The sequence below is a fragment of the Dasypus novemcinctus genome, chromosome 3, assembly GCF_030445035.2.
Source record: "Dasypus novemcinctus isolate mDasNov1 chromosome 3, mDasNov1.1.hap2, whole genome shotgun sequence".
Taxonomy (NCBI): domain Eukaryota; kingdom Metazoa; phylum Chordata; class Mammalia; order Cingulata; family Dasypodidae; genus Dasypus; species Dasypus novemcinctus.
In genome coordinates this window covers 150,920,907-150,943,790 of record NC_080675.1, presented here as the reverse complement: position 1 = coordinate 150,943,790, position 22,884 = coordinate 150,920,907, and the positions used below count along the sequence as shown (strand labels likewise).

The following is a 22,884-nucleotide window of genomic DNA, read 5'->3' as shown; positions in this document are numbered from 1 at the left end:
GCTGAAACTGGGACGGTGGGCCCCCAGACCTGCCAGGGCTCCACCCCTTTTTCTCCACCTGTGGGTGAGCCCACGGGGGGGTGGGGGAGGGGGCTCCTTTTTACCCTTAACCTTTTCTCTCCCCCAGGGTCCCAAACAGCCTCCCTCCCTTCAGCAGAAAGGAATCCCCTTTCCGCTTCTCCAGAGCCGGCAGGGGCAGCAGGTTTCCAGAAGCCCCCAGCCCCGTGTTCGTGGAGACGCCCGGTGGGGAGGGGCACCAGGTGGAGGGAGCAGGGGGCGCTGGGCGGGGACTGGGCAAGGCCTCCCCGCAGACTTTCCGCTCCCAGAGGGTGGGCACGAGCTGTGTTCTGCTCACAGCTCTACCTCTGGGCCTGGAAGAGTAGGTGCCCAGAAAAGATCTGCTGGACAAAGGGCCGAGTCTGTTTTCTGCTCTAGGCTTCCGTGTGCCACGGCTGAGCTGCTGAGGTTAAGAGCCTGGAAACCACTGGCCTGAACAAGGCTGAAGCCTCCGCCATCTGGCCCCCCCAGCCCCTCTCCCCCACCCGGCTCACCTCCACCCCAGCCTGGGTGGCCCTCGTCCCTGGAGCTCTTCCTCACGTAGGCCCCTGCCTGGAGTGCTCTCCCGGCCTGGCCAGGCCCCCAGCTGGCTCCCCTCCTCATCCTCTTCCTCACCACCTCCCCCTTCCCCCAGGCCCAGCCCTGCAGCACCTTTGCCGGGGAGAGCTGGAGGCTATCAGCAGCTGCCTGGCCTCCAGGAGCCTCAGGGTGCCTGTCGATGGGGAGGGGGCAAGGGGAGGGAGAGGAGGAGAAGAAGAGGGAGGGGGAAAGAGGAGGGGGGCGAAGGGAGAAGGGAGGGGGTGGGAGGGAAGAGGTGGGGCTGGGGAAGAAGGGAGGGAGGGAGGGGTGGCTTTTCACCCCAGGGTCCCAGGAAGGCAAAGCCAGAGTCCTACCCCGCAAAACAGCAGGTGGGTAGTGGGTCAGCTTTAGTCACAAAATTACCCCCAAAGATGCAGACCAGCCCCTCCAGGGCAGGGGCAGTGGTGGGGGAGGAAGCCCCTTTGGGAGAGGACCCCCAGTTTTCTACCCCCTCCCACTAGATCCCCCCACATCAGCAGCTGGGGGGGCAGACACGGTCCCCTGGGTACCCTCGGGGCCTTACTTCCCAGCTCAGGCTGAGTTCACCGACCCCTGGAGTTTTAGGTTCCTCTTACCAGGACCAAAGACTGGGCGCCAACCCTGCTGACCCCCCAACCCCCCGACCCCAGGACGGGCTGGCCCTGGCCTGGCACAGCAGACGGTCCTCCAGGACTCGGAGGAGGCCTCGGTGTCTCAGCCTTCCTCCCAGCCTGGGTGACAGGTCTGGCCCGTGGTGTCGGAGGGAGGCCCTGGCTCTCAGCTCTGCTGGCACTGGTTCTGAGGGGCTCGTGGGTGGCTAGTTTTCCCACCTACCCGAGCCTGGGCACGTACAAGCCTCCCCTGGTGCTGGTTCCCAGCAGGTGTCTAATAGATGCGGCTCCCTCCGAGCCCCCACCCCAGGTGTCCGCAGGGAAGCTGGCGCTCCCCGTGCCCCTCTGCAGGGCTTGCGCCCTGGGCGCTCAGCCTCTGCCCTCCACAGGGACCCAGCTCCACCTCCTTCCCTTTCCACCCAGGCCCGAGCTGCGAATTGCTGCGTGGTTGCCCCTCCTCGTGGCCCCTCCCCTTTCCCAACCTAAATACACATCACACCGTCCCCCATTCAGTGTCCTCAGCTGGCTGTCAGCTAGTCCCTGCAGAGGTGTTAACTGATAATTAAGATGTTAGCTGTAAACTTAACCTGTGATTCCCTGCCAGGAGTATTTTGGTTTTAACAGGTTGCTCCTGGAAATGGGAAAACCTTCAAAACCAGCCAAATGCAGAGGGGGCCGTGGGGGTGGGAATTTGTGCCTGGAGCCCCTCCAGCCTTCCTGAAAGCCCCTCTCCCCTCCCCTGCTGAGACGGACAGAACCCAGGCGTGGGAGCAGGAGGGCACTGCTTTCCGGGCTCAGCCGCGCCACCCGAGAGGTGATGGCAGTAGACGCACGATGAACCCCCCCTGTGAACCCCGTTTCCTCATCTGCAGATGGGCGTCCAGACCCTTGCGGGCAGCGGTGCAGGCTGGCAGGTGAAGCCCCCGCCGGCACCTGGGGCCCCTCGGGCCTGGGAGCGCCCGCTCCTCCCCTGGCTTTGCCTCTTCCCTCCCTGAAGGTAACTGTGTGCCAGCTTCCCCTGCCCTGCCTCTACCCTCATCAATCACCAGGCAGTTCTCCCGCCTCCTAAGTCTCCCCCCAGGCAAAGACCAATGCAATTGAGCAGCAAGCCTGGACAGACAGGAGACTACGGGGACATTTAGCAGGTGACAGGCATGGAGCTTCTGAGCAGTGGGGAAAGGATGACTCAATAAATAGTGTTAAAACAACTGCTAACCATTCAGGGAAAGCCACTGAGCCCCCTACCTCAACCACACACACAAACATGTTCCAGACGAGCTGGAGATGTATCTCCAAATATCATACACAACTAGAAAAAACCATGGGAATATTTTTAAGACCAGAAACTCTGAAGGAAGAGAGTGATGGATGGGACCACAGGACAATTTTAAACTTTTGAGAGGTTAAAAAAAATACCCGTAGAAAAATTTAAGTTAAAAAAACCCTGTGGACCATTGACCATGAGGTGCAGTGATGCTCAGAGATGAACTTACCAGGCGCAATGGATGTGTCATGATGATGGGGGAGAGTGTGGCTGTGGGGGGAGTGGGGGGTGGGGGCGGTGGGGTTGAATGGGACCTCATTTTTTTTAATGTAATATTTTTAAAAAATGAATAAAAAAAAAACTAAAAAAGTAAAAACCATGAAAGAAAACAAAAAACAAAAACAACAAAAACAAAAACAAAAACAAAACCCTGAACAACCATTTGCAACACCTATCGGCTAAATGTTAAATTTCTTAACCCCTTATAAATCAATTCGTTCTTGCAAATCAGTAAGATGCATTTCCCTCTAGTTTCTGAGACCACCCTCACCACTGTCACCTGTGTCCCCTGGTTGCTACTGCAATGATCTGTTCTCGGTCGGCATCCTAACTGACCTTGCAGCAGCTTTGCTCGTGTGCTTGAAACGTGTCTTGCCCTCAGTTTCAGGACACCACACCTGCCTGGTCTCTTCCACCTCCCTTGCTGTTCCTTTCCCAGTGGCCTTTTCTAGTTGCTCCTTCGTTCCCACCTCTATGGGATGCAGGCCACAGGGCTCAGTCTCTGGGCTTCTCTTTTCTGCCTATTACGCACTCCTTCCATGATCTCGTCCAACCTTGAATGCTATCTTTATGCTGATTACCCCAAATTTGTGTCTCCAACTCAGATGTGACCTTTCTACACAAGCCTCTTCTGTCACTTTTACTGAACCTGTGGTTGGTGTATACTCAGGAGACTTGAATCTCTGGACTGCCCATGTGCCAGCTGGGCCCTGAGCCTCAGCAGAGTGGCAGCTCCTACTCTCTGGTTTGTTGGTCTTACCCAGGTCAGCTACCAGGGAGGTGAAGATGGTCAAGCACCACATCAGGGAACCGAGAGTGCCTCCAACTCCAAGCAGGAGAATCCCACCCACCAACCTCTCAATATAGAGGTGGAGTGGACATCACCATCCCAGGGTCCACAAGATGGAGGAATAAAATATGGATTAGAATGGACTCACTGGTATTCTACTATAGAATTATTGTGACTAATAATGGAAGAAACTGTAGCATTGATGTGGAGAAAGTGGCCACGGTACTTGCTGAGGGCAGGGAGAGGAAAGAAGAAATGTGATGTGGGCACATTTTCGGGACTTGGAGTTGTCCTAAGTGATATTTCAGGGACAGATGCTGGACATTATATATTCTGCCATAACCCACTGAATGTACTGGGAGAGAGTGTAAATTACAATGTGAACTATAATCCATGTGGTGCAGCAGTGCTCCAAGCTGTAGTCACCAAATGCAGTGGATGAGTTGCAATGATGAAGGAGGTTGTTGATGTGGAAGGAGTGGAGGGGTGGGGGGTGGGATATGTGGGAACCTCTTATATTTTTTGTTATTGTCAGTGGCACGGGAATCTGTGTTTCTTTTTGTTGCGTCATCTTGTTGTGTCAGCTCTCCATGTAGGCGGCGCCATTCCTGGGCAGGCTGCACTTTTTTTCCTGCTGGGTGGCTCTCCTTACGGGGCGCACTCCTTGCACGTGGGGCTCCCCTACGCGGGGGACACCCCTGCGTGGCACGGCACTCCTTGTGCACATCAGCACTGTGCATGGGCCAGCTCCACATGGGTCAAGGAGGCCTGGGGTTTGAACCGTGGACCTCCCATGTGGTAGACAGATGCCCTATCCACTGGGCCACGTCCGCTTCCCTCTTATATTTTTAATGTAACATTTTTCGTGATCTATGTATCTTCAAAAAATACAATTAAAAAAAATGTTAAAAAAAAAAATGCGTCTCCAGCCCCGTCTCTCCTCTGGACTCTAGCCCAATATATCCATCTGGCTGTCAAGTCCATGTTTCCACGTGGATGTCTGCTGGCTTCTCCCGCACGACATGCGCGCAGCCAGGGCCAGCTCTGTGAACGGCCTCACACTTGTCCTACAGCTCTGCTACCACCACTTTGACATTCTTAATTTTTAAAACAAGCCCTTTCTGCCATTTTCGTTTTGCACTGGAACCCACAAATGATGAAGGTGCCTGTGTCCACAGCTGAGCTCCTCTTTGCCCTACCCCAAGCCTGTTCCTCCCTACCCTTCCCCATCTCTGGGGATGGCAACCCCACCCTTCCAGTTATTAGGGCCCAAAGCCCTGGAGGCGTTCTCAGCTCCCAGCCCTCCCCCGCACACACATCACCACATCCCACATGCCAGCAAATCCTACTGGCTGTCCCTTTCATGCACATCCAGATCCACGCCCTTCTCCCCACCTCCGGCGTGTCTGACCCGGATTATTCTAACAGCCCCCTTGCTGCTCCCACCCTTGCCTCTTTCCCAGTGGCCACAGTGATCTAGTTAAGATGAAATCCAGCTCACATTATCTCACTGTTTAGAACCTTCCATAGCTCCCCACTTCATTCTGAGTAAAAGCCAAAGTCCCTAGGGTGACCCACAAAGCCCTGTGCGGTCTGGCTCTTCATTCCTTCCCGGCCTCATCTCCTCTCTCGCTCATCTCATCCTGCTCCGGCCACACCGTCCTGCTCCTGACTCGGGGTCCTCTGGCTGGCTCTTCCCTCTGTCTGGAACACACGTCCCGCAGACAACCGCCCGAATCCCTCTCCCGCTTCCTGTGGGTCTTCCCGAAGTGCCGCCTCTCAGCCAGGCTTGCCCGGCCTCCACGGCTAAGGCTCCCTTCCCCTCCCCTGCTTTCCTTTTTTCTCCTCAGCACTCCCGCTTTCACACACACTACATTTCACTTATTTCCTTGGCTGACTCTCTTCCACTAGAACATGAATTCCATGTGGTGAGTATTCATCGTCAGTTTTGTCGGGGTCGGTTCCCTAACCCAAACAGTGCTCAACACACAGTAGGTGCTTGGTAAATATTGGATGCATGGACAGCTGAAGAGTCCCAATAGGAAAATGAACCAAGACATGGCCAGAAGGGGCAATTCACAAAGAAACAGAAAGGAGTGGCAAGCGTTTACAAATAGGTCTTATCTCAGTGACAAAGAAATGTGAAATAAATCAGTCTTACCTATCAGATCGGCAGGGATTTAAGTGATTGATAATGCGGGTTTCACCTCGGCGGGCCCAGCCTTCTGAAGGTTGATCTAATGTTGAAACTTGCCCGAGGCAGCCAACTTGCAGCTGCATTCTCGGAAGAACCCACATCACAAGTGCACGCAGACCTATACACCTTAGGTTCCCTGAGTGAGGTTTACAAATGGCCAAGTGCCAGAAACAACCTAAAAGGCCACTGACGGGACTAAGAATTGATAAATAATCTACAGACCATCCATGCAATGGATGTGGAAGGAGCCGGAAGAAGTTTACAGAAGACCATGGAAGAATCTACATGACACGCTTTAGTGAAAACTCAAGTGACGCAGTGGACTCAGGATGATCTTTTTTTCCTTTTAAAATGTGTTTAGGGAAACGGACTTTGGCCCAGTGGTTAGGGCGTCCGTTTACCACATGGGAGGCCCGCGGTTCAAGCCCCGGGCCTCCTTGACCCGTGTGGAGCTGGCCCATGCGCAGTGCTGATGCACGCAAGGAGTGCTGTGCCACACAGGGGTGTCCCCTGCGTAGGGGAGCCCCACGCGCAAGGAGTGCACCCATAAGGAGAGCAGCCCAGCGCGAAGGAGGGAGCAGCCTGCCGAGGAATGGCGCCGCCCACGCTTCCCGTGCCGCTGACGACAACAGAAGCGGACAAAGAAACAAGACGCAGCAAAAAGACACAGAAAACAGACAACCCGGGGAGGGGAGGGGAATTAAATAAAATAAAAATAAATCTTTAAAAAAAAAATGTGTTTATAAGTATATAGAAAAAAGTCTAGAAGAATATCCATCAAATTAGTTAGCAATGGTTAGCCCTAAGGAGGAAGACATTATTGAAAAGGCTCAAACCTCACACTTTAAACACTTCTGGATTGTTGTCGATAGAAAGAGATATTGATAGAGGATAAAGATAGAGATAGGATGATAGATAGATAGATAGAGAGATAGATAGGTAGGTAGGTAGGTAGATAGAACATGTAGAAAATAAATTAATTATCAGAAACATGACTCTACTTGGGGAGAAAACACGTCCTATGGCTCCCCGATGTTAATCGATGCAGACTGGGGCATTCCAAGCCCTCGTCACCCAGCCCCTGTCACCCGACTCTTGCCCCCTGCTCTTGCCACAGCTCATGGAACAATTTTCTATTTCCAGAACACGCGGGCTCCTTTCGCAGCCCCACGCCTGTCTCACACCTCTGTTCGCAGGCACACAGCCCCAGCCCTCCCCACCCCGTGACCTCCTCTGCCTGGACTCTGCAGTCAGGGAGCCAAAGAGGAAAGAAGCCACAACCCGGCACGCTCCCACCCACCAGGACCGCTGCCCTGGCCTCCAGCAGAGCCCCCAGGGATGGACGGAGCCCCCAGGGATGGCCTGTGGGCCCTGGGGCTCAGGAAATGCCACTGAGTTTGGCCTGAGCAGCCAATCAGAGGCTCCCGAGTGGGCATGGCAGGGAGCACCGGACACAGGAGGGGGTTTCAGCCCCCCCAGGATGGCCGGATTTAGCAATAATGTCTCTGCAGTATCGGAGACATTTTGTCTGAAATTCTAATTTAACCGGGGGTCCTGCATTTTATCTGACAAGGCCAGCACTTCCTCCCATTGCAGCCATTGAGAACTTGGACCAAACAGCCTCCACGTGGATCCCCAGGAGCAGCAGGGAAACCCGTCTTAGGCCCAACACAGGGGGCACTGGAAGTGGAGGGAAGAACTGATGGGGCTTTTCCCTGGCGCGGGGGAGAAGCCGCTCTCTGGGGAGTCCCTGGAGAGCCATCGCTCACACACAGCAGCAAAATGACCGACCGTGAGCGGAGGGAACCACAGATGCGAAACCTACAGCGGAAGAGCTCGGCAGGTGCACAGCGAAGCGGGTGCTGACCAGACCTCGGGCAGCGCACGTGTGAGAGCGGGAGGGTCCCAGGACCTCTCAGCTCCCCGGGAAGCGGCCGGGTGAGGAAGGGGGCTGCTGGGCCTTCAGCCCCCGTCTGGTGACCCGCCACTGCCCCGCTCACTCACGGAGGCCAGCCTGGTGGGGCAGCCCGGCCCGCCCTCCCGGAGCCCCCACCCACGCAGAGGCCCGAGGCGGGGGCATGAGCCCGCCCTTCTCCCCCTACCTGGGTCAGACGGAGCCGGGAGGCAAACACGCGGGCCTCTGGGGGCCCGGAGAGCGGCAGCCTGTCCGTCGCGGTCCCAGCATGCACTGTGGACAGGAGCAGGCAGGTTAGAGCTGGCAAACATGGCACTGCCCACCCCCCTGGGGTGAGCCCACCCAACACAGGCTCCCCAAGGCACATCCTGACCCCCGACCCGGCCAGGGCCCAGCGCTGGCCCCCGCCGCAGGGAAGGGCCTCGGGATACCAGCCTCCCCACCCCACTCCCCAGGCAGCCCTCGACCAACCACGGCCGCAGGGACGCCGCCTCCTTGGCCCGCGCGAGGCCCGGCCCAAGGCCCTCCCTTCCGAGGGTCTCAGCAGCCTGCACGGGGCAGCTCCTCCTCTGCGCTTCATCCACACTACACGCTGAAACACACGAACGCTCAAATGTGCCCCATCCTGGTCTCTCTGAAGCCCCCACCAAGTCAGTCTCACGGCCTTCCGGAAGCCTCCCTCACCTGTCCTCCCGCCCAGCCCTCCTCAGCCCAGGGCACCCGCCCCGCCCGCCCCCAGAACCTTCGGCAATGTCCCCAAGGACTGCATCCGCCCGCCCGAGGGAGGCTCGCATCAGCCCCCCCAGGTGGCCACAGCCCGCGGGGACTCTGGCCGGCTGGCCGCTCCCTCCCGTGGGAAGCGCATTCTTGCCCGGGCTTCCTGACCAGCCTTCCTGGCTTTCTGTCACACGCTCTGCACTCCTGCTAGACACGGCCACAAGCCCTGCCTCCCGGCCTCCTCTCTGCTCTCCTCTGCAAGCCATCTACCTGTCCCCCACCCGCTCCTCCTTCTCTCAGCTCCAGCCACACGGCCACTTGCTGCTCTCGGCCTTCAGGTCGGCACGGCCTGTGGCTTCTCACGCAGGCCTAGCTCAAGGCGCCTCCCCATAAAGGGCCCCGTCCACCCAGCCCGAGGGAGCCCTCCTGACCTCAGTGCCGCACGGCCCTGACTGTCGGACTGATTTGTAGCTTGGTGGTCCCTGTGTCAGCAATCCTACACGGAACTTTTTTCTAGTCAGGTTTATCGAGGTATAACTTACCCACAGTAAAATTTACCCTTTTTCACGCACAGTTTTTGAGTTTGGACAACTGTTAACAGCCGTGCAACCACCACCACAATCAAGACATAAAACAATCTCATCACTCCAAATTTCCCTTTTGCCGCCTCTTTGCAGTCAGCCCCTCCCTCCTCCCAACCCTGGCTCCTGGCAACCACTGAGCTATTTTCTGTCCCTGTAGTTTTGCCTTTTCCAGACTGTCATACACATGGAATTCTTTATATGTAGTTGTCTGAGCCTGACTTTGCTTTCACTTAGCATAATGCATTTGAGGTTTATCTGTGTTTGAGTTTGTATCAGATTTTTGTTTTCATTGCTGAGTAGTAGTCCATTGTTATCTATTCACCAAGTCCAGGACATGTGGGCAGTTTCCAGTTTTTGGTGATTATGAACAAAGCCACTATAAACATTTGCATACAGGTTTTTGTATGAATATGTTTTTGTTTCTCTTGCATAAATACCTAGCAGTAGGATTACTAGGTTGTATGGTACATGTATTTCTAACTTTAAAAGAAATTGCCGGGAAGTGGACTTGGCCCAGTGGTTAGGGCGTCCGTCTACCACATGGGAGGTCCACAGTTCAAACCCCGGGCCTCCTTGACCCATGTGGAGCTGGCCCATGCGCAGTGCTGATGTGCGCAAGGAGTGCCCTGCCACGCAGGGGTGTCCCCACGTAGGGGAGCCCCATGTGCAAAGAGTGCACCCCGTAAGGGTGCACACCCAGCGTGAAAGAAAGTACAGCCTGTCCAGGAATGGCACCGCACACATGGAGAGCTGACACAACAAGATGACACAACAAAAAGAAACACAGATTCCCATGCCACTGACAACAACAGAAGCGGACAAAGAAGAACATGCAGCGAATAGACACAGAGAACAGACAACCGGGATGGGGGTGGGTAGGGGAGAGAAATAATTAAATAAATAAATCTTTATTAAAAAAAAAAAAGAAATTGCCAACCTGTTTTCCAAAGTGTTGCACCATTTTTGTATTTCCACCAGCACCATATGAAAGTTCCAATTCTGTATCCTCACCAGCACTTGGTATGGTCAGGGCTTTTTTTTTTCTTTCTTTTTTTGTCATTGTAATGAATGTGTAGTAGTATCTCAAGTGATCCGAATTTTCATTTCCTAATTACTAAGGATGGTAAGCATTTTTTGCAGGCCTGGTTTATATTCTATAGTAACTATCACTATTTGAAATCATCTTAATTTACTTACTGATTTATCTTCCATTTCTCCGAGTGTGTGTGAGAGCAGGGAAGGCCCTTATCATCTGCTCACTCTCCCCTAAAGCAATATCTGGCCCTGGCCGGTGGTGATGATGACGGCAATGACTACGATAACCAGCATTTATAGAGCCCTTGTCTTGCACCCAGAACTGAGGACTTTACATATATTAATTCATCTGTGCAATTCCTAACCAAGCTGTCAATACCCTCATTTACAGAAGAGAAAACAGGCAGAGAGAAGGAACTAGCTCGAGCTCACACTGCTCCTAAGGGCCGGAGCCAGGCCTCCCCGCCAGGCGCTCCGCAGTCAGAGCCTGCGTTTGTAATCGGTGTGTCACACTGCCCATAGCAGCCACTCAGCACGTATTTGTTGACGGGATGGACGCATGGAAGGAAGCCAACAACTTCTAATTCCCTCTCTCCAGGCCAGAGTGCTCTCCTAGCTCGAGGCCCTTCTTCAGCGGCTTCGAGACTCGGCCTCTTGAATTGTCTCCCTCGGAAGCTGAGCGCATCCTCACGCCCCCGCCCGCTTCTCCTCCTGAGAAGGAGGGAACAGTGTTGGTAGGGAAAGCCATCAGTGGACGGAAAGGGGAGAGGCCGAGCTGAGTGAAGGAGAGGCCGAAACCCCAGGCCTGGGCCACAGCATGGAGCAGTGGGTGGGGCCGGAGCCAGCTGCGGGGCTCGTGTGTCCACCGCAGGCTCCTCCTCAAAGGTTCCCCAATTTATTCAGCACCCCAGGTGGAGGGAAGGAACAGGAAGCCATGGCCTTGGCTCTTCTGAAACACGTTCTGCGAGTGTCCTCACAACACTCCTTGTGCCAGAGAAGTTCACTGCTCCCTGAACGTCTGAGGGCTCCCCCACATTTCCCCAGCCCCCTTGCAGCTCTGGGGCCTACGTGAGAAGGCCCTTCCAGCCAATGGGCTGTGGGCACAAGTGACGTGTGTCACAGCTGGGCCAAAGCATTTGAGAGCCAGTCCTCTCACAGTGACTGAAGAGGCTACATAGGGCAGAGGGGGTGCTACAAGACAGTGGAGCTCCTGGCAGCCTGGGTACCCGAGCCAAGGCTGGGCCACAGCTCCACGCGCCCAGCGCCTTCTGGCATGGGGCGTGCAGGGTGAGTTCATATGGCAGAGGAAGAAAGAAGGGCACCTGTGTTGCATTAACTCATTGAGAGCTCAGGGAGTACTTCTGAGAGCAGCACAGCCTTGCCTGTCTTACCCCATCCCTCCCAGCCGCTTGGCAGCACAGAGCCTTGCCATACTTGGTTTGAGAACACATTTGGGCGACTTTGTGGGTGAGAGCACTCCATCCCATTTGGGAGCCCCTAAATATCCAGGATTTCAATGGGAAGACAGAAGAGTCTCGAGCCCCCGGTTGAAGGGTTCCCCACCCAGAAGGAAAAAGGGAGCTTCCAGGTCTGCAGAGGGATCCCCCCCCAAGACGATCCCTGTGCAGAGAGGGAGGGTGTGGTCTGGAGGGGGTAGAGGCATCTCCACCACAGCCGGGATCCCCGCCTGCGTTCAAGGCCCGGGACTGTCTTCAGAGCCAAGGCAGGTGTCCTCAGGGCTTTATCTCTGACTCAAGCCTGGAAGCAGCTTCCAGAAAGGCCCTGCAGGCCCAGCTCAGGGAGCCCCTGCCTGGATGGAAACCTCAGGGGATAAAGGAAGACTATCTGGTAGGATCTCAGAGCTGCAATGAGACGCAAGCCTAATAGTAGATTTATATTTGAACTTACTGATGCTCTCCTTCGGCAATTATCATCTGGAAGGTTGTGGGCTTCTGTGGGACGACATAGGGAGAAGAGGCAGCCCTTGGGATTAAACAGCTGCTGGCGGGCGACCCAAGGGAGGCTTCTCAAGGTGAAAGCTGTTAGAGTCTGTAAATGCCCCCGTGACTCTCCCCCCACTTTTTCTAAGTAAGGCTTTGCTGTAGTGGAATACACTCTCTCCCCACAGGTGGGGACAACTTCTTTGGGACCATTAGAAAGGCTCTTCTACTGTGAGGGCTTTCCTGGCAAACTGGAGGAGTTCCTTGAGTGTGAGCACTGGACGCTGGCACCACACTGGTCTCTTACATCCGAAAGGCTCGTTTGGTTTTGACCTTTGGCCAGGGCAGCAGGGAACTGTGGCACTGAAGGACACTCCCCAGGGGAAGACGGAGGTGTCCTGCAGGAGGGAATTGGGTTGTAGGTGAGGGGGTGCTCAAAGTGAAGGAGCCCCTGGGACACAGGCGGGCTTGAGTTTCTTGGTGGGACCTGAGGACAGGGGTTTCCTAGAAGAGCAGCGATAAAGGACCCTCCTCTCAGAGCTTTGGGTTGGGGCCTGCAACACCATGTGGCCGTCCCTGGGGGGGCAGCCCCTGAGCTGTCCCTGAGCCCTGCCGTCCTTTTGGTTAAGAATAAAAGGGTGTGGTTGACAGAGTGTAATTGAAAAAAAAAAGGAAAATTATTGCCCGACATGGACAATAACTGGGGCTGTATTAGCAGAGTTGTAATTGGACCCATTCTTTCTCATGAGGATTCATTTACTTGGGAGCTTATTTAGATGTGAGAAATTTGGTGATTTCTGTGAGTTTTTCATATAAGAGACACTTAAAAGTGGGTGCAGGCCTGAGGTTTTAATCCAGTTTGGACGTCTCACACCCATTCTCCTAACCAAATGATTTGCTTAGACGTTCTCGTGATAAGGAGCTTCGCTCTGGAATTTGCTGTGTCCTGCTTTTGTTTCCCGTGGGCAAGTTTCCTGGCCAATGATGGCTGAGAACTACTGGTCCTGGGTTCAGAGAGCCAGTTGGGCTGGGGTCAGCTGAGACCCCAGGCTCGAAAGTACACTCGAGCATCCTCACTAAGGGAGGAAGGGGCTGTTAAATTTGGACTTCGGGGGTCTGGCTCTCAGCGAGCTGGGCCATGCTGGGACGAATGCACGGGCTTGTGCGGAATGCCTGACTAGACCTGCCTGGGGAGGATTCCTGAGTGCAACATGAATCCATGTTTCCCTACATAGTTTTACTGATTGACCGGGCTTGAATTCATTGCCAATGGTTTGGGGACTAAAAACAGAAGACAAAGGTTCCCAGGAGAATATTAAAAGAAGTTTTTATGGGCAGTTGAAGAAGAGCTGGCAAAGAATATGTTGACAGTTGGGAGGAGAATGGAAGGGAGAGAGGAGACCAAGGTAAAGTGAGGCAGACACCGGAGGGTGGCACCAGCACCGTCGTCACCATCATCATCACCGTCGTCACAGGTGCCTCCAATGAGCCCTCAGGGATGAACGCTTCACAGGTGTAATCACGCAATTTCCACACACCCTGGGTGGTGAGTACTGTTGTTGTCTACCTTTCCAGGATGGGGAAATTGAGGCACAGAAAGATTAAGTAACTTGCCTTATAAGTAACGGGGGCCACATTTCAAACCCAGGCAGTCTGGCTCCAGCACTCATCCTACGAGTCCCTGATGAATGCTGGGATGGGATGGGATGGTCAGGCTAGAAATGAATTCGTGGCTCCTTGATGCCTGAGCGGGAAATCTATCTGTGCATGGCTGGATCTAAGTTGGTGGAAAAAATCCTCTTTCTGCCATTCACCAGCTCTGTGACCTTGAGAACGTTACCTAACCTCTCTGAGTCTGATTTCTCATCTGGAAAGCCATACTTCGTAAGGTCGTAGAGATTAAAAAGTATGCGTGAGTGCATGAGTAGTGTCCCACACAGTACTTGGTTTAGAGAAGATAGTCCATAAGAAGCCGGCACCCCCAGAGAGCCACCGCACAAACGCGCCCACCTCCAGAACGTCCAAGTCCGCGACGTGTGCCGTATGTGGGGGGAGGCTGGAGCATGTACATGTGATTACATGCACGTGCTCATATGTACCCATGTCCCTGCCGAGGTGAGTGCATATGTGTGCCTGCAGGCATGTCCCTTCTCCTGTCCCCAGCTCAGGGTGGTGAGGACATAGTCGCACGGGCCCCCAAGCTGAACCCCCCGGTGCCACTCGAGTCCTTGCCTCTTCCCTCCCACCCACACGTCCTATCACTGGTCAGCTAGTTCCTAAATGTCTCCCAAACTCACCCTCCCCCCAGTTCTGCCCCCCCGCCCGACGGCCTCAGCTGCCATCTGTCCTCTTGCCTGCATCCTCCCCGCCACCCCCTGGCGGCCCGAGCAACCTTGGCCGGCCACAAACCCGCCCTCACCCGCGCGCTGCCTAAAACCCTCGCAGGCAGGCTCGCCGGGCGAGCCGCGAGACCCAGAAGCCCTGAGGAGACGTCTGACAGATTTGACTAAATAAGGATCCAAAGCTTCTATATGGCCAAAAATACCATAAACCAAGTTAAAAAAGACAAACGGCAGACGAGGGAAAATAGATCCAACGCACAAAAACAAAAGTTCTAAAATCCCTAATACACTAAAAGCTCCTTTACATCAAGGAGAGCAAGTCCACAAGAAAAGAAAAATGGGCCAAGGATATGAACAGTCAATTCAAAGAGGAAGAAATACGAATGGCCAGTAACCGCGTGAAAAGAGATTCGGCCTCACTGGGGAGAAGGAACGTGAGCGCTGAAACCACAGCGAGGTATTTTTCTAGATTGGCAAAACCTACGCAGCTTGATGACGCACAGTGCAAGGGCTGGGGTGGAGAAGCCGTCACTCCCACACACAAGGGGGGCGTGAACTGGTCCCACGTTTTTGAAGAGCGGTGTGGCAATACTTATCAAATTGAATAAGCAATGCCCTTCAACCCTGGCGATTCCACATCTAGAAATCTATCCCCTGGAAATGCTTACACGTGTCAGCAAGATGTATATATGTGGATGTTCACTGAAACATTATTTGTAAGGGTGAAAAATTGAAGACAACCTAAATATCCATCAACTTGGGACTTAGTTACATAAATTACGCTATGTCCCAACAATGGAATATTAGGCAACAATTACAAAGACCAAGGTAGATTCGTATGCCGTGACATTGACAGATGCCCGCAATACACTGCTGAATGAAAAATGTAAGCGGTAGAATAATGCACAGACTATAATTCCATTTCTTCTTTTAAAAAAAAAAAATGCACTGTTTGTAGAGGCACAGGAAAAGTTTCGGGAGGACACACACTACTACATCAACGGCAGTGGGCCCTTGGCAGAGTGGGATTTAAGGGCAGAGAAGGATCTTTCCTACTTCGCAGGATACATGTCTATATTATTTTATCATTTTGCAATGAGAAAATATTGCTTTTATAGCGAAAAAGAAAAAAACCTCCCCCCTCATTCCATGGCCCCTCACAGGCTGCAGGACTCAGTCTCAACTCCCCAGGGTGGCCTCGGGGCGCCTCGGGGCGTGGCCCCCGTGCACCGCCCGGCCTCGCCCCATTCTTCCTTAAACCTGGACACCCTCAACTGTCCCTGGGCCTTTGCCCACGTGGTCCCCTCTTGCCGAGGCCCTTTCCCGTGGTGCGTCTTTCACTTGTGGGTCACACCTTCTGGTCACTCCTCTCACTCTGTCTTCACGGGGTGAATCGCTGCGTAACGACAGTGACCGCCAGCGCTTAGGAGACGCGCCGTGTGGGCCCGTTCAGTCCTCAGAGCAGCCCTGTGACGGAGGTTTTGATACTGTGCTATTCTACAGATGAGGAGACTGAGGCCCAGAGAGGGGAGCTGCCTTGCCCAAGGTTTCACAGCCAGTAATTAGGGAGCCAGTAAGAGGGCCCAGACATCGTGCCCTGTGCAGCCCCTGCGAGCACTCGGCCCCCTGGCCGGCAACCCCGGGTGTCTGCCCGTGCGCCCTGAGGGTGGGGCTTGTTCCCGCCCCCAGGGTCCAGGCCGGTGCCCTCAGCACGGAGGCCGGAGGCCGCCGGGGCCTGGTCTCCTCAGGGGCTGGGGGGACTGGGGTGGCTCGGGCCAGCTGACCCAGGATTGGCAAGGGCAAGCAGCCGGAGAAGACAGACGTGGCAGGGCAGCGCCTCCGGGGCGAGGACCCGCGGCCTCCCGCACAGCTGCTGGGAACTCCCCCCCTCCCCCCCGCCGCCCCGCTGCCAACTCAGGCCAGGGCGGCCAGGAGTCTAAGAGAGGGCAAGCAAAGGGCCGGAGGATGCGCCCGGAGGAGAGGCCCCTCTCTGCGCGGCGTGAGGGCAGGTACGGGGTCCTCTGACGGGCGGCGCGCTGGGGCTGGGCCTACAAGGATGAGGGGGTCTGGCCCATGGAGCAGCTTGAGCCGAGGCCTGGAGGTGGACCAGGGTGGGGAGCGTTGGGAGAGGCCCTGGTTTGGGCTGGAGCGGGGCAAGGGAAGCAGCCGGAAAGCGGCCAGAAGGGCGAGCTGGGTGCGGAGAGAGAGGAGGGGGGAGCAGCCGGCGAGGAGGGGGCTCTGCCCAGGAGCTGCCCTGGCCAGGGCGCGCAGGCGCTGCCGCCGTTCACTGTGTGGCCGTGGCCTGGCTCCCGAGCCCTGCTTCCCTCACCTGAGGAACAAGGCCACCTCACAGGCTGCCGAGAGGATTCAACGTGGCAACGGCCATCCACACAGTCCTGGAACCCGGGGCAGGCGGTGGACGCATCTCGGGGCTGCCTGCGGAGGTGCTGGGGCTCCCTGGGGAGTGTCTGCATGCACGTGTGTGAGCGTGCTTGCGTGTGATTGCACCCGGAGCCCCTGAAGGCCACACGTTCAAATTCAAGATCATGGGATTTCAGGCTCCTGGTCTAAAGAGATGTGGGGGAGAGCCCCCATGACCTCGGGCGGGTCCGCAGGGCCTCGTTTCCCCACGTGGGCCGTGGGAAGCTGGCTGAGTGGCCTCTAGACCTGGTTATGCAGAAAGGGCTGGGTCATGACACAAGGGAGATGGAGGAATGGAAGTCCTTCCAGGGGAAGGACGGGGAGGTAGGAAACGGAAGACCCACCTTTCTGGGGCCAGTCCCAAACCCTGAGTCTAGCGGGGGCCCTGCAGCTGGCCCGTGGGCACAAGCCTCAGCCCGGTGCCATTCCCCTGCCTAGCCAAGGCCCTCCTGGCTCCCTGGATGCGGGTCTGAATGGCCCAGGCTCCAAGCCCACCCCCTCTCACGAGTCCTGAGAAGAGGGGTCTCTACCGCCCAGAGCAGGTGCACTTGCAGGAGCATCAGTGCTCAGGCCTGGAGCGGGCAGACGCGGGAACCGCCCAGCCCGGCTGCTGCAAGCGCAGTGGCTGTAGGCAAGACCCCGCGCTTCTCCGTCTCCTCTTCCGTGGAATGGCTAGAGATGCCTTCATGGTAAGTGATCGATGCCAGCTCAGCGCCTGGTGCACCACCGGCTCTCCCCACAAGGGAGCCCCTTGGTTCCCATGAGTGGAGGGTGGCCAGGGGGAGTCACGGCCAGTCCTTGGCGGGGGAAACACTCACTGTAGGTACCCACCCCCCCTGGGTGCCATCCTTCCCATCTCTCACCAGCACCCCGTTGCCGCCTCCTCACTGGCCCCCGCCTAGCGCCTCCCCTTCCCACCTGCTGCCTGAGGAATGCTCTAAATGCAGATGCATAGGCCCTCCAGCCCCATGGGGCTCCCCCACCGTGGCATTGCTCGTTGGTGCTATAATTGCCTGTTTGCTCATTGTCTCCCCAGCAGCCCTGTGGGCAGGGACCGTGTCTGATTCATTTCGGCCTTTCTAGAGCCCAGCTCCGGGCTTGGCACAGGAGTCCTGCCAGCAGGCCTCAGAGACGGCGTGGGCTAGGTCCCGAGAAGGGGGACGGGCGAACAGAGCCACTGGCCCCTCCCGCCCCGCCACCTGTTGCTCTGTTGGCATATCCAAGGCAAGGCCAGGCTGAGTGTGGGGCTGGCTCAGGGCTCAGAGCGGGGCTGTGGTCAGGATTCACTGCGAAAAGCTCGGGCTCCTGCGCTCCTCACCCACGTTTTGAAGGCAGCACGCCCTGCTCCTGGGTGCCAGGTGGGCCTCCGGATCCCCACTCTGCCCACTCTCTTCTACCCTGGAGGCCCAGCCTGTGCTCCACGCAGACACTGTGCTGGGAAGCCCAGGCTCCCGCTGCGCGGCCACCCCCTGGCCCCAGCAGGAGCCGCCCAAGCGGAAACAGTTCCTTGCATCCCAGACTAGCCTTAAGAAACAGCAAGGTAATAGCTGCACCACCCAAAAGACCTCTTCCCGTCGCAGCGCCTGAACTTCTTCCTTTGCTGCCCCTCGCTTTCAAGCCACCTGTGTCGACCCCCCCATCCTCCATCTGGGCCTGTCCCAGCTCACCTCTCCCCAGCTCCGCAGAGCTGCACAGCGGTTCTTCTCCTCCTTCTCCCCCCCTCCCCACAGTGGTTCAGGTTTCGGCTTTCTGAGGGTGGGGACTGCTGGCTGCCTGGGCCCTGGGTGACCCGGGCCTGGCCCAAACCCGGCCCTCAAAGAGGCGCGGAAATGGGAGCTGAAGCAGACACGGCTTGAGGGGCACAGAGGCAAGCGGCTCTGAGGAGGGCAGCGCCGCGGCGGGAGCAGCGCCTGCCCTCCAGCCTCCCTCTCCTCCCACGCAAGCCCCCCACTCTCACTGCCCGCTACTCTCGAGCACAGGGTCAAGTTGGCTTCCTGGCAAGACACATGGCTCTCATTTTAATTAATTAAAGAAAAATCTAATCACTGCATTAAACTTCTCATTACTCCACTTGAATACCCGTTAAGTAAATTTAATTACACAGGATTGGGTTTCCCAGCCTCTTCCATTAGCTTCTGATGAGATGGGGAGGGGGAGGGAAGGTGGGAAGCAGAACAAAGCAGGCAGGGCCCGGCAGGCACTGTCCTGGGGCCACCACCGTCAGGCTTGGAGTCTCCCTGAGGACGGGCTTGGCCCTGGGCCTGGGGTGTCCCCACCCGAGCTGCCCCTAGACAGGCAAAGTCCTAGTACTGGGCTGCAGTCAGCACTGAATGCTTCATTTATAGCCGCTCTTGGTTATTCACACCCCACCTACTTCCAAAATAGTTTGAGGCTGCGGACAACACAAGCAGCACAAATTGAAAAATAAGAGAAGATATCAGGACAAGGAGAAAATGAGAGAGAAGATGAAGTCAGAGGCAAGGCTATTGAGAAACTGCATGCCAAAGCACCCTGAGCACTTGTCAGATGAACCACAGATTGTCTTGGAGCTTCCTAGCAGCCAAGGCAAAGAGAGCAACACATTTTGGCACTGACACAATAACCAAGAGCGTATGCATGAGGAAATGCTGAAAGAGGGGTAGGTTGGAAGCCAGGAGATTGGGGCAGGTCTTTACTGCACACTGGCCTCAGTCTTTCCATCTGCAGAAAGAGTAGAGCTGGAGGATGGACTAAAGGAGATAACCATTGGCTAGAGCAGTCAGCAGAGGTTTCCCAGAGAAGGAAAGACCTTAACTTGGCCTTGAAAAACAGGACAAGGTGGAAAGTGAAGAAGAGCGAGGAAGGGCATAATAGGTAGGGGAATTGCATGGCTAAGGTTTAGGCGAAAGCAGAGGAACCACTACAGGGAGAAGAGGCAGGGGCAGAGGGAAGGGAAGGGTATGGAGGGGTATGGGTATGGAAGAGGTTGCTCCAAGGAAGGGCCCTGAGGGTCCAGCGGAGTGCCAGACTCCAGGCTGGGCAGCTCAGCTGCTCCTAACAGCAGCTACTTGCACTGCTGGCTGGGGCGGGAGGAGCAAAAGCCAGAAGAGGCAGCAGACCAGGGAGCCCCAGGACCGGCCAGGCTGGAGGCCACAGGTCCCTGCCTCCCTGTACTAACAGCTGCCCTGCCCAGATCCCCTTGACACCTGCCCCCTCCCCAGCTGCCGCAAGCTCCCTGCTGCCCTCCCCTCCTGAGAACCGCGTTCTGTAAATGGGGACACCACCCCCCCTGCACGTAAGTGGCACACGCCCCCTCCATCCCAGGGACAGCCCGCACTCAGTGACGGGTACAGGGGCACAAAAGCCCACTCCTTTTGCAGGGGAGTAATCCTGCGGTGTGACGTGCCCCAGAGCCCCCTGGGCCAGGCCAAGGCTAAACCTTACCTGAGACCACACGCTCACTTGCCCCTCACGCCTCGCGTCCCTTCCCTTCCTCCCTTCCCGCCCTCAGTAAGTCACAAGGACTCAAATGCCTGTCTCAGGCTCTGCTTCTAGGGAGCCCCGCCTAGGACACCCCTCAGCAGCTCCCTCCAGGTTTAGACAAAATGAGGATGCCCCAAACTCCCTCGGGAGGTGTGGTGGCTGGGAGCTCTGTTCCCCAGAAAAGCATGTTCTGAATTGTAACCCTTTCCTGCGGGTATGGACCTTTCGATGAGGTTACTTCAGTTGGGGTGTGGCCCAGCTGAATCAGGATGGGTCTCCATCCTATTATCCTATGGCTAGGGGCCTTATAGAGAAGGAGGAGAAAGACACAGGGAGCAGCCAAAGCTGCAAAGCAACAGAAGGGAGAAGTGAGGAGAGGCCGCCTCGTGCATTGCCATGGGACAGAAAAGCCCAGGGCCAGGGGCCCCTGGCAGCCAGCCCCAGAACGCCAGGCGTCTGGGAGAAAGCAATTGCCTTGAAGGTGCCTTGATTTTGGACTTCTCCTAGCCTCAAAAATTTAATCCAATAAATTCCCATGTTTAAAGCCAACCCCTTGCATTGCATTTGTTTTAGCTGCCAGGAAACTAAAAGAGGAGGGAAGCAGGGAGGGCAGAAACAAGGATTTACTGAGCACCTTCTAGATGCCAGTGCATCAACTCAGGTAGACCTCATAACACTCTTAACAGGTTAGGTTTATTATCAGGTGAGTAAACTGAGGCTTAGAGAGGCATAGGGATTTGCCCAAGCATGCACAGCCCATCCATACCCATCCAGGTCAAGCGGCCTGGGGCGGACTCCATCTATGATGATTATTTTTCACTTGCCTACCCTGGTTGGGAGGAATCTCTCCTCCCCTGACACAGGACCTCAAGCTTCCTTTGAGAAACACCCTCTCCTCAAGATCTTACTTTGTTCAGGTCTCAGAGCTCTGATCGGTCAAGTCAGCTGTGCAGCTGGGGTGGTCCGGGAAAGCTGGGTGACATTTGGATAGGAAGAGAGGCTCCCCAAAGCACCACGTAGCTAAGGGTGCACGTGCGTGGAGGGAGATTGACAGGGTGATGGTCAGGTGAGCAGCAGTGGTGAGGACCCCTGGTGGGTCCGAGGAGCTCTCCGTGGTGCTGAGCCCAGCAGCGCCCACAGGGCTTGTCCCTGCTCCTCCCGGAAACCTTGGCACGCCCCTTCCCTGCCTGAGCCCCGGTTTCCTTGCCTGGGGGATTGGAATCCTGGCAGCTGGATCATGGAGTTGTAGAGAGGATGCAAGACCATGGAGGGTCGGCCCTGACACTAGCCCCTTTGTGTTTCCAAGCCCTGCAATGGGCCCAGTGAAAAGTTCAGGGTAATTCAAATCCTGCCAAAGGGCCCAGGACTTTTATTTGTTCCGTCAAGAAATCAGATTTTGTCTCATCTCCCCAACCTGAACTTAAACCAGGAAGCAGGCTGCCCCAGAATCTGCTGGCAGCCACCTTGTGCCCAGGTCCCGTGAGATGGCCACTAGGAGTGGAGCCATCGTGGAGGAAGAGGAATGGATGGATACAGGGAGAAACCAGACCCTGGCCACAAATCTTTGAACTCCTGGATCAAGCCTCACCTGAAGCCCATCCTGTCTCTGGATTCTTCAGTCACATGAGTTGATCATTTCACTTTACTGAAACAGGCTTTCTGTTACTTGCAATCAAAGGGATCCTGACAGCTACCGTGCCTGGAAAGGCATTCTTCCTCTTCCAGGGACCAAGAAGCCCTGGGCATCCCCAGGAGCCAGAGAGCAAGCAGGGCGCCACCTACCGTGACTGCTGCTGTGCCCCACCGAGTTCTGAAGCTTGAGGCGTCCCTTGGGCGCGGGCCGCGGTGAGGAGCAGGCTTGGGAGCTGGCCCAGCGGCTGGACAGGGCCAGGGCCCTGGAGATGTGAGCTGGAGGCTGCGTGGCCCCACGGACTCAGGGCAGCCAGCACATGACGGCAGCAGCCCTGGGAAACACGAGAAGAGAGTGAGCAGGATGGTGCACATGGCGGGCGTTTTGGGGGTACAGGTGGTAGGACGGGCATCGGCCACATTTTGGCAAAGGTGAGATCAAGGTCAGCACGTTGGTCTTCACTTCCTCATACTTTGCATCTTATTCCCCTCACTTCTCCCCTCTCCCAGGTACCTCTGGGTAGCAAAAAGGTATCTGCCGGCCAAGGAGGGGGTAAGAGAGTAGCGTGGCCAGAATTTGTGTGTTGATGCCAGAGTGGGTGGGGAGTAGCTGAACCCTCAGAACGGGGACTCACGTCTCACGATTTCTCCCCCCGCGGGTGCCCAGCACAAGGCCTGGGGCTCAGGCGCAGAGCAGCGCGCGCTTGAGGGCGGCGGCCGCCTTCTTCGCTCTCAGTCCAGGCTGCCAACAAAACCTTAGGAGGACGGCGCTAACCCGAAGGAAACGGGCAGTGGCGTCTCAGCGCCGGACCGAGCGCAGGCCCCAGGCCGAAGGCGGGCCCTGGCGGCACCTCGGGGCTGGCGGCGACTCTGCGCAGCGCCCCACGCGCCCCCAGCCTGTCTCCTAGACCAAGCCGGGCCCTTGGGGAGGGAGGCCGGAGGAGATATTCCAGGCTCAGGACCCTTCTGGAGGCCCTGGCAAGTCATAAACGTCTTTAGGCCTTGAATCAGTCCTCCAAGTGAAAGGTGCGTCCCTTTCTTCTGGGCTCCCTAAAAAGGCACGATGACGGAGACCCTGAATCA

General features: G+C 56.2%; 1 protein-coding gene across 1 annotated transcript in view; it reads right to left on the bottom strand.

Moving 5' to 3' along the window:
- The window catches only part of LINGO1 (leucine rich repeat and Ig domain containing 1), a 77,566-nt gene extending 55,462 nt beyond the window's left edge, over nucleotides 1-22,104 (bottom strand). Inside the window, exons 1-2 of the mRNA XM_004468156.5 lie at nucleotides 21,955-22,104; nucleotides 7,859-7,944 (exon numbers count right to left, since the gene is read on the bottom strand). The gene's annotated coding sequence lies outside the window, so the exon portion shown is untranslated. The remainder of the gene's footprint in view (nucleotides 1-7,858; nucleotides 7,945-21,954) is intronic.
- Between the last annotated feature and the right edge of the window lie 780 nt (nucleotides 22,105-22,884).